This window comes from Aulostomus chinensis, chromosome 10 (assembly GCF_037954235.1).
Source record: "Aulostomus chinensis isolate RoL2024-O1b breed Wild chromosome 10, RoL_Achi_v1.0, whole genome shotgun sequence".
Classification (NCBI taxonomy): Eukaryota; Metazoa; Chordata; class Actinopteri; order Syngnathiformes; family Aulostomidae; genus Aulostomus; species Aulostomus chinensis.
This window is the reverse complement of record NC_141329.1, coordinates 13,673,767-13,682,838: the sequence shown is the minus strand read 5'-3', so window position 1 is coordinate 13,682,838 and position 9,072 is coordinate 13,673,767. Positions and strand designations below refer to the sequence as shown.

General features: G+C 40.0%; 1 long non-coding RNA gene across 1 annotated transcript; it reads right to left on the bottom strand.

Moving 5' to 3' along the window:
• Positions 1 to 6,337: 6,337 nt before the first annotated feature.
• Positions 6,338 to 7,428, bottom strand: LOC147254465 (uncharacterized). Its single transcript, XR_015118050.1, has 4 exons — positions 7,343 to 7,428; positions 7,036 to 7,086; positions 6,762 to 6,823; positions 6,338 to 6,504 (listed from the first exon to the last, which is right to left on the bottom strand). It is a non-coding gene; the product is annotated as an uncharacterized LOC147254465 (long non-coding RNA).
• Between the last annotated feature and the right edge of the window lie 1,644 nt (positions 7,429 to 9,072).

The window sequence follows — 9,072 nt, the reverse complement described above, 5'->3', positions numbered from 1 at the left end:
AAAAGGAGGGGAAAGTACTCGGTCAATGCCGCAATTAAACATGCAATCGTATTAACCTTGCTCAAACCGATGACCAAGTGATGACTCCTGGAAAATGCAGGAGTCATGTACTGAGCCGGGCCATTTGGCCTTCATGCTTATGACCATCAATTGGTGGTCACAAGTCATCTGCAAAGGCATTGATGTTAATTTCACAATGAAAGCACTAAAAGAAGGAAAAGATACCAGTTAAGGCTTTTAAAGTGATAATTATATACCTGTGTGTGTGTGCAATTATTTATATATATATATATATATATATATATATATATATATATATGATATTTACAATTGTGCAAAGTTTAATGTGCAGAACTATTCATGTGCTTTCATGTACCTGCATGTTATGTGTCACCAATCACCTTACAAAAATGAGCATCAAGTGGTTTACCTGAACATTGACATTATATGAAAGGACTTTGTGTTAACAATGTCGCCCTCAGGTTCCCCTAAGGCTCCACTAATGGGAACGAGGGTGCAATCAATCGCACCTATCACCATAGGGAACCCTACGAAGGAATTAGATTCATACATTATATTTCATACACAAGTATTTGTCATGCTGATTATGAATGAATGATTATGTGAACGATAAATGTATGTTACCTGCAATTTCATAGAAGACCTCTTTTATAGGCACTGTGGGCAAATGGCCAGGGACAGTGCTTAATTTGTAAATCATAAGGTGCCTGAAGGCAAAGTACATATGACAGCTCAGTGATTACAGAGGGGCACAGGTCCCAGAACATATACGGAAAACAACACACGTGCCCGCTTGCCATGCTGTGGAACTTACAAGCCTCAGTTTCAAATGATATCCATGGTGTAAATGTTATGATGATAATTTACAATTACTTTGGGTTACTCTGCGAAGCACAGGCGAATGCCCACATCACCACAGGTGGGACTACATATACAGTTAGCAATTAATTTCTCAACAGGTCTAACCTGTAAAACAAACAAAAAAAAAGAGCTCACAGTAAATCACACAAATCTTCCATTATTATTACGATATTTAAAGATCATCCCATCCCTGACCTGTCGCTAGACGTCCCACACTCTTTTCCACTAAATGTGCTCTCCTCTTCCTCTGAATCCTGCTGTAAGAGAGCTGATGTCGCGGTTCCTGCCTCTTGTAGCGGGCTAGCTGATACCAGGGTACCCAACTGTTGCTCCGGCTGTTGGTGGTCCACTTGGTTGACTGCTAGCGCTGGAGCTGACTCCTGGCGGTGAAGGTGACCAGCTGCTGCCATGGTGCCAGCCTCCTGCCCCAACTTGGCTAGCTGTAGGTGAACCTGGGTAGCTGTGGTGGCGCTAGCCTCCTGCTGCAGCCGATTTTGATCGTCAACATGACCGCTGCAGCTGCCCTCGTCACCGCTTGTGGAGGCTTTTCTGACTCGCTTTGAAGCGTTACGGAACTCTTCCTTTTTTTGGAAAAAGAAAGCAAATTTAACTGTCTTTTCAACAGGCTGGCATTGAAATAGTAACTGTTTTTTCCTCTCTGCTTGCTCCTCAGATGCAACAAATTTCAAAAGTTTTTTCTTTTGTTTGTTTTTTCTGTGTCAGGGGCGTGGTTTGTTGGCGTCAGTGCATCAGCAGATCTCTGACTCTTTCAAATGATGTTAAATCTTGATAAACAACATGAAATTCTTAAGATTTGTTTTGTAAATTAATATATACACATTATTATTTTATTTTAAAAAAGTTTAAACATTTTTATATATGTTTTTTTTGTTTGTTTGTTTTTAATACGAGAGGTACACTCTAAAAAAGAAAACACTGGCTAAACTTAAAAAAATTAAGGTAACAATTTGCATGGATCTTTTTAAGTAATGGCAACTTAGTCTTTATTAAGTTCATTCCGTGAGGCTTTTATAGTTGTACTAACTCAAATTTAGTGAAGCTTAGTTCAACAAGCAAAATAGCCAAATTGATTTGTTTAAGTTAGTCCAACTTATTTATTTAACTTCCACTCTACTCAGAAATGTCCATGCCAATTGTTATCTTAATTTCATTGAGGATTAGCAACTTATTTTGCTTCAGTTAAAATAAATTACAAGAATAGCAATTTAAGTTTTAATCGCAAACTGTTTATTTTTGTTTATAAATTTCAGTTTTTGTGAACAATGTTTATGCCAACAACTTTGTGCACCAAATAAACATTGCCCACCTCCAAATAAATAAATAAACACACAACTGAATTAGTTCTAAACAAAACAAAAATAAATAAATTGAAAATAAACAAGTTAAACAAGATAAAATAAACAACACAAACATACTGCAATTACTAAGGGGGTTTTGGATGGTCTTTAAGTGCATGTGAAGGAATGAAATCTAACAAAAACCCTGTGCACTCTGAAATACTGAAATTAAGCTTTGGCATGTGTTGGAAAAAACACATTAAATGGCTAAACATAATTTGCCCAATAAACACAAAGGTTTTGTAAACATACACCTAAGTACATATACATACATGTACATACATACATATTCAAGTCTCCCTTGTCTCTCTCTCTCTTACAGTAATCCTTTGTGGGTTAATCACAGGAAAGAAAGGAAAAGGCCAAGTTATCAATGTTATAAATGTAACTAAGGCCAAGTTATCAGTATCACACAATGGAATACAACATCACAGTTTCCAGAATGACCATAAAACTACAGCTAAAACCCCTGAAAACATGTCACAATAACAATTAACTCTGAATTCAACACAGTTTACTTTTCAGAGACATGACTTTGGGACTGGCTTTAAGATCAGCGAGTTCAAGAAAAATCTTTTGAAATACTTCAAAAGTGTTTCTCAGATGTTTTGGGTAGCTGAGATTGAGGGCATACATTAGCCCCATCAGCAAGGCACAGGCTCTTGGGGACATCCAGGACCTCAAGGACTGCTGCTCCCTTGATTACAATTGTTGCACTGGCTGGGTCAAGATGTTGTGGCACCTCTGGTTACCACAGTTTTCATGACATCATTGGCAGTATCTCCACCACCATCCTTCCACAAATCAATGTCAGTATCTTAAGTAACCATATCTAAAAATAGGAACAAAGTATATTCTCATTTCCTGAGTAGACTTCCCCTATACTTCTCAAAGCATATACTTATTTCCTGGGGCCTCATGTATCAATACTTGCGTGGATCTCATACTAAAAAACTGAGGACGCAAGAATCCAGAAAGTTGCGTACGCACAAAAAAATCCGGATGTATCAATCTGTGCAAGCGCCGAAATCCACGCAGGTTTGCTTGATACATCCCAATCAGCGTGGAACTCAGCGCAGATGTGAGAGTGACCGGGCCCTCCCCCGTTACGCCCACCTATAAATACGCATATTAATTTAAACAGGGTCGCTGCTGTTCGCACTCGCAAAATAATGTCAAGGAAAAAGAGGTTCATGGCCTACGAGCTGGAGATGTTTGTCGAGGAGATGGAGGAGGGACAGCAGATTTTGTTTGACAGCCTGTCCAGTGGTGTCAGTATAAAAAAAATGCGTTGTGAGTGGGACAAGGTGTGCGAGAGGGTGAACGCAGTGGGTTCAGAGCAACGCATCTGCACTTTGATGAGTGGAAACCTTATGATGAACGTAAGCACATTCCTCATGGGATGGCACTTTTATTGCAACATGAGTGCAGTCAATGCTCCGATTACATTAGAGAATCCGACTATTGCTGCAACCGCACCGTATGGGAATTTAATGTACCTGCGGAAGAGGCAGATGATCAGGTCACCAAGGGCATGGCCCGGCTGAGGGTCGACTGGCTCACCCCGCTGGAAGGAGCCAGTGGCCAAGAAGCCGAACGTGCTCAGCACCTCGGGTTGCCAACCATCCCGTATTATCCGGGACACCACGCATTTGAGCTAAAAGAGGTGCATCCCGTATGGGACATTGTTTGTCCCGGCCTCCCCGGTAAAGGGCAGATGTATATATTTTTCTGTTTGCGCAGCATGCAGTGTGTCTGCAGGATGCCTGCCTTTGTGTTTGTGTGCTGTACCTGATGGGCGCTAGGACCGGGATGGTGCTACTCAGTTGACAGGGTGGCAACACTTGTGTGTGTGTGTGTGTGTGTGTATACAGTAAAACTGATCAAATTAACATACCCTGCTAACCCACTAATCTCGGTTCGTAGTACACCACTCAGGTCTTGCACCACACTCCTTCAATGAATTTACACCCAACAATTCTCCACGAGAAAGCATACCTTGAAACAGCGAAATGAAACCCTTCCTTTCAACAGGTCGGAATGTTGAGCAGATCCAGGCTCAATGGGAATGGCCATCTGCTTTGACCGGTTGGGGGGGACAGAAAGCAGGAGAGCAGGACAGTCAAACAGACAGATAATGGAGAAAAACAGATATACAGAAGGAAAGAGAGAGACAGAGATAAAGAGACACAGAAAAGGAGAGAGAATGACGGACAGCTGGGGATGTGAAAAGGCTGGAAGGAGAAAGACGGCAAAAAATAACAATTAGCTGACAATTATCACATCTACAGGTTACTCAAGCAATCAAATAAATGTTACAAATGTATTTATTTATTTGTTTATTTATTTATTTGGACTTGTACACAGTCTTACCACCATGTTCTTGTGTGTGTGTATGTGTGTGTGTGTGTATACAGTAAAACTGATCAAATTAAATTGTGTGTGTCTTCGTAGGCCTACATGCCATGGGCTCAGACAGCTGGTGGTGGCTGGTTGAAGAATTCCATTTCCGTGATTATGGTATGAATAGGACTTGTTCCAGTAAGTGTGATACAGTAGCCTATCGCAGGCATATGTAAGTTTGTATGTTTACCACCTCCTCCAACAGTGCAGGTGCTGCCATTCTTGAAAGTTGCACATTCAGCACAATCGTGAAGGCTCTTTTATAGCCACTTAAGTGATGCCAACAGGTGTTTGACTTTGTGTTGATGGCTATTTTGTGCCCGATGTATGTGTGGTTGTCAAACACAGTCTGAACCTGAGCACAGATCCTGGCGTACGCAAGTTTTTCTTGCATAAACAGCGTTGATACATGAGGCCCCTGGTTGTGAAATGTAACATTTTGGTCGTCACTATTTCATGACACATCAGAATCAACCATCTACTATCTTTGTCCAGAGTTGGCTATGGTAGCTTTAATTGTCTGATTAATGTACCAACTGCTCTCTGAAGAGGTCCTCCTCCTTCTCTCTTAAATACACCACCAAGGTACTGTAAGGGAAATTCTCCTTGTAGATCGTTGAGAGTTGCTAATTCTCTGAAGAATTACAGACTCGTGGTGATGAATCAAGTCTCTTAAATGCATGCAGCATGGAGAGAAGACTGCTGAGTGTTCTCTGCTGATCTGTACGATGACCCAACCTTTTATACCATTAACAACAAAGGAGCAGATGATTTCCACATCAAAGCAATGACCATAGGGTATCGGAAATAACACCTGTTAAATATTTGCTTCTCAACTCCCCTCTTCATCCTGGTCTATTGCCCTTTTGTGCCTTGAGGTCTGGGTGGCCACAGGAACTCATAAAATACTTCCTGAGGCTCCTACCTCTATTACCTCTGACCTCTCTATTAAGTCAATTCCTACAATACGGATAACCACCTCCCTTCTTCGGTCCACAGAGTTGTCCTAAGAAGAGGAAGAAAAATGTTAAACTGCTCTTCAATGAGGATGTTTTTTATTACATCATTGGGGAAAAAGCCTGGAAGATGAAGTTTATGAGGACTAAACTAATTACAGCTCTCTACTGTGTTTACTTATCAAATAATATATTGACAATTTTAAAGAAAGTTATAAGTCAGATTATAAATTTTAATTATATATCTTAAAACATCAGGTAAAAGAAAAGTACATATAAAAAAACCCCACCTTTTTTTCAAATCATTTGTCCATTATTCTGTTTCTTTGTTCTGTTTGCACAAGTGCTGATTGATGACCGAATGAAGACGATTTTGACTGCAAATTTCATTTTAATAAGGGTTTTAAATTTAACTTTTGTTTTCATGATGTCCTCGCAGTTCATTTGTTGTATGCTTAAGTATTCAAAGTTTTGTTTTTTATTTATGTTCATTGTACCTTGAAGTGGCCGGTTAGAATATTATCCCTTTGTAAGTATTGGGTTGCAAACAGTAGCATTTTAACACATTCAGGAGACAATGTTAGTATTCATTTTAAATTGTAATTTTAGCCCACTGACAAATTTAAATCCAAATTTGCCTCTACCGTGAGCCTGAGATGTTGTATAAACCACACACCAAACATTCAACTACTTGAAAAAGAGGATTTCCCTGATTGAAATTAACCATGTTACATTTATTCATACCTCTAGCAGCATATTCTTTACAGTATGCGCTGAATATCCATTTTTGCAGCCCCTCCTCTTGAGGATGTCAAGGTCATTATTTTCGGGGTATACTGGTCCAATTTTGCCATGAAAGTGGTCTCCAGGTCAATTGTGGTGATCCTTCTGAATTCTTGGTTTATCTGTACAAACACAAACGAATAAAAGGCACAATCTGTTAACGTAGAAAATTAACTTGAACCTCATACAGAAATAACTGTAGGGTTTAAACATCAACCTGCATAGATTTTAAAACCAAAACATAATAACTGTAGAGCATAGCAACGCTTCACTTATTAAAAGTTAAACAGGAATGTATGAACAGCTGCATGCAAACCAAACCTGCATCAAAGTTTTACTAAATCTACATTTTGATGAAGCAGAACACGTTTTTTCTCACCTTTGCAGTGTCACAAGTTCCCTTACAGAGGTTCCGTGCCAGTAGATATAATCCGGCTGCCACTGCACAACAAAAAACATGAAAAAATTAGGGCTGACTACAGCTAGCTAGCTAAGTTTACCAGCTAACAGCGAACTAGCTACAGGTTTAGCGATAGAATGGCTAAATTAGCTGAGGACAAGCTTAAATTTCAATAGGAACAAACGTTTTCATGGACTGTGTGTTAATACAGTTACTAACTGTTGTAAATATAGCGAAGCAAACAAGTACTCACTGAGTAAATTGACTTCAAAATAGTCTGTGTGAAATCGCGTTTTCCGTCCTTCTGGGGAGAACAGCACGGGCAAGTCCACTCGGCTCCTCCCAACATAAATGAGTTGCACTAACTTAATACCTTTCTATTGTTGCGAGTGGGCAGAAAATTGTACATTAAAGTGATACATTAAAGAGTAATGACAGCTTTCTTTATTTTGGTTTTGGCCAACTTATAATAAGTTATCAACTTATAAAAATGTGTACATGTAAAAAAAGATACATTTTCAAGCTGAAAAAGCTCTTCAATTTAAGCTACACTCACTAACCTCATGAATCATTTCTTAGAGTGTACCGGATCTGCCCAAATAAGTACTGGAACACAGGGAGGCCAACATTCAGAGGTGCTGGATCTTGTTCTGGCAGGATCTGACTCAAATGAACCCCTGGCCAGGGAACACTTCAAAAATGTTCAGTAGTTTAGTGAGAGCAAATGCAACTTTGCGAACAGTGTGGCAAACAGTATTCTTGCTCAGATTTTCTGCATCACCAACTGAATGCAAGTAGATTCATGTGGCAAAAAAGCAGTTTGTGCAACTGTAAGTACATGGCTCCATTTTGTGGGGTTACTCATGTACAACTCCAGCAGTTTGCTTAAATAACATATTCCCTCAGCTGAGAATCTGCAGTGTTCTTAAAGAATTACATCAGGAAAAAATAGCGGTCTCTGAAAACTCTCTCCCTCCGAAGAGTCCGAGGCCCACGGGATTATTTAAAAACAGTGGTTAGTGAAAGGACAGTGCCTTTTATAGCCAATTTATGCTGAAACTTGGAAAATAACGTGCTCCAGACCAGGTTAAGTTTGCAGCATCAGTTACCATGTGATCTAGCCAGGTTAAAAGAAACACTTGTGTGACATTGAAAACCCTGGCTTTAGTTTCAACATACCCTGCTAACCCACTAATCTCGGTTCGTAGTACACCACTCAGGTCTTGCACCACACTCCTTCAATGAATTTACACCCAACAATTCTCCACGAGAAAGCATACCTTGAAACAGCGAAATGAAACCCTTCCTTTCAACAGGTCGGAATGTTGAGCAGATCCAGGCTCAATGGGAATGGCCATCTGCTTTGACCGGTTGGGGGGGACAGAAAGCAGGAGAGCAGGACAGTCAAACAGACAGATAATGGAGAAAAACAGATATACAGAAGGAAAGAGAGAGACAGAGATAAAGAGACACAGAAAAGGAGAGAGAATGACGGACAGCTGGGGATGTGAAAAGGCTGGAAGGAGAAAGACGGCAAAAAATAACAACTAGCTGACAATTATCACATCTACAGGTTACTCAAGCAATCAAGTAAATGTTACAAATGTATTTATTTATTTGTTTATTTATTTATTTGGACTTGTACACAGTCTTACCACCATGTTCTTGTGTGTGTGTATGTGTGTGTGTGTGTGTGTGTGTGTGTGTGTGTGTGTGTGCACATGTGCATATTATCAGCACTGAAATAAAAGGAGTGTTATTTATTTGGCCAGATAATGGTTGGAATTTGGTTATTAATGTTTAACTGTACTTACAGTGTGTCAGTGGACATGGGGATGATTCAGTGCCAACTTCAGCTACTTTTCTGTTTTTCTTCTCTCTGCAACCTGATGAGCAATCCAATGCAGAAAAAAAGCTGAGCTTCATTCGGTCCTGTCTAAGCCAAGGTCCAATGACCTACAGCATTCTGATTATTTATTTTCCAAACAGAATCAGGTTGCTCGATTGATAAAGTCTTAGAAGTATACAAACAGCAATGAGAGAAGTGAATCCTGTTCTCAGAAAAGTTGTGTCTGCTCCCCAACAAGGAAACGTGTCTATTTTCTGTCTGTCGACTGGGGCAGCCACAACAAGCAGTGCTCCTCAGCTGTCTGAGTGTTTGTTTGTGAAACCACCTGAGCACAGATAACAACTCACTGTTACTTGAAAATAACACAGCCTTGGACAACCACATTATCTGTTCTGCATACTTTTGTGTCATCAGAGTACCCACCTCATCCCTCAGAGGTTC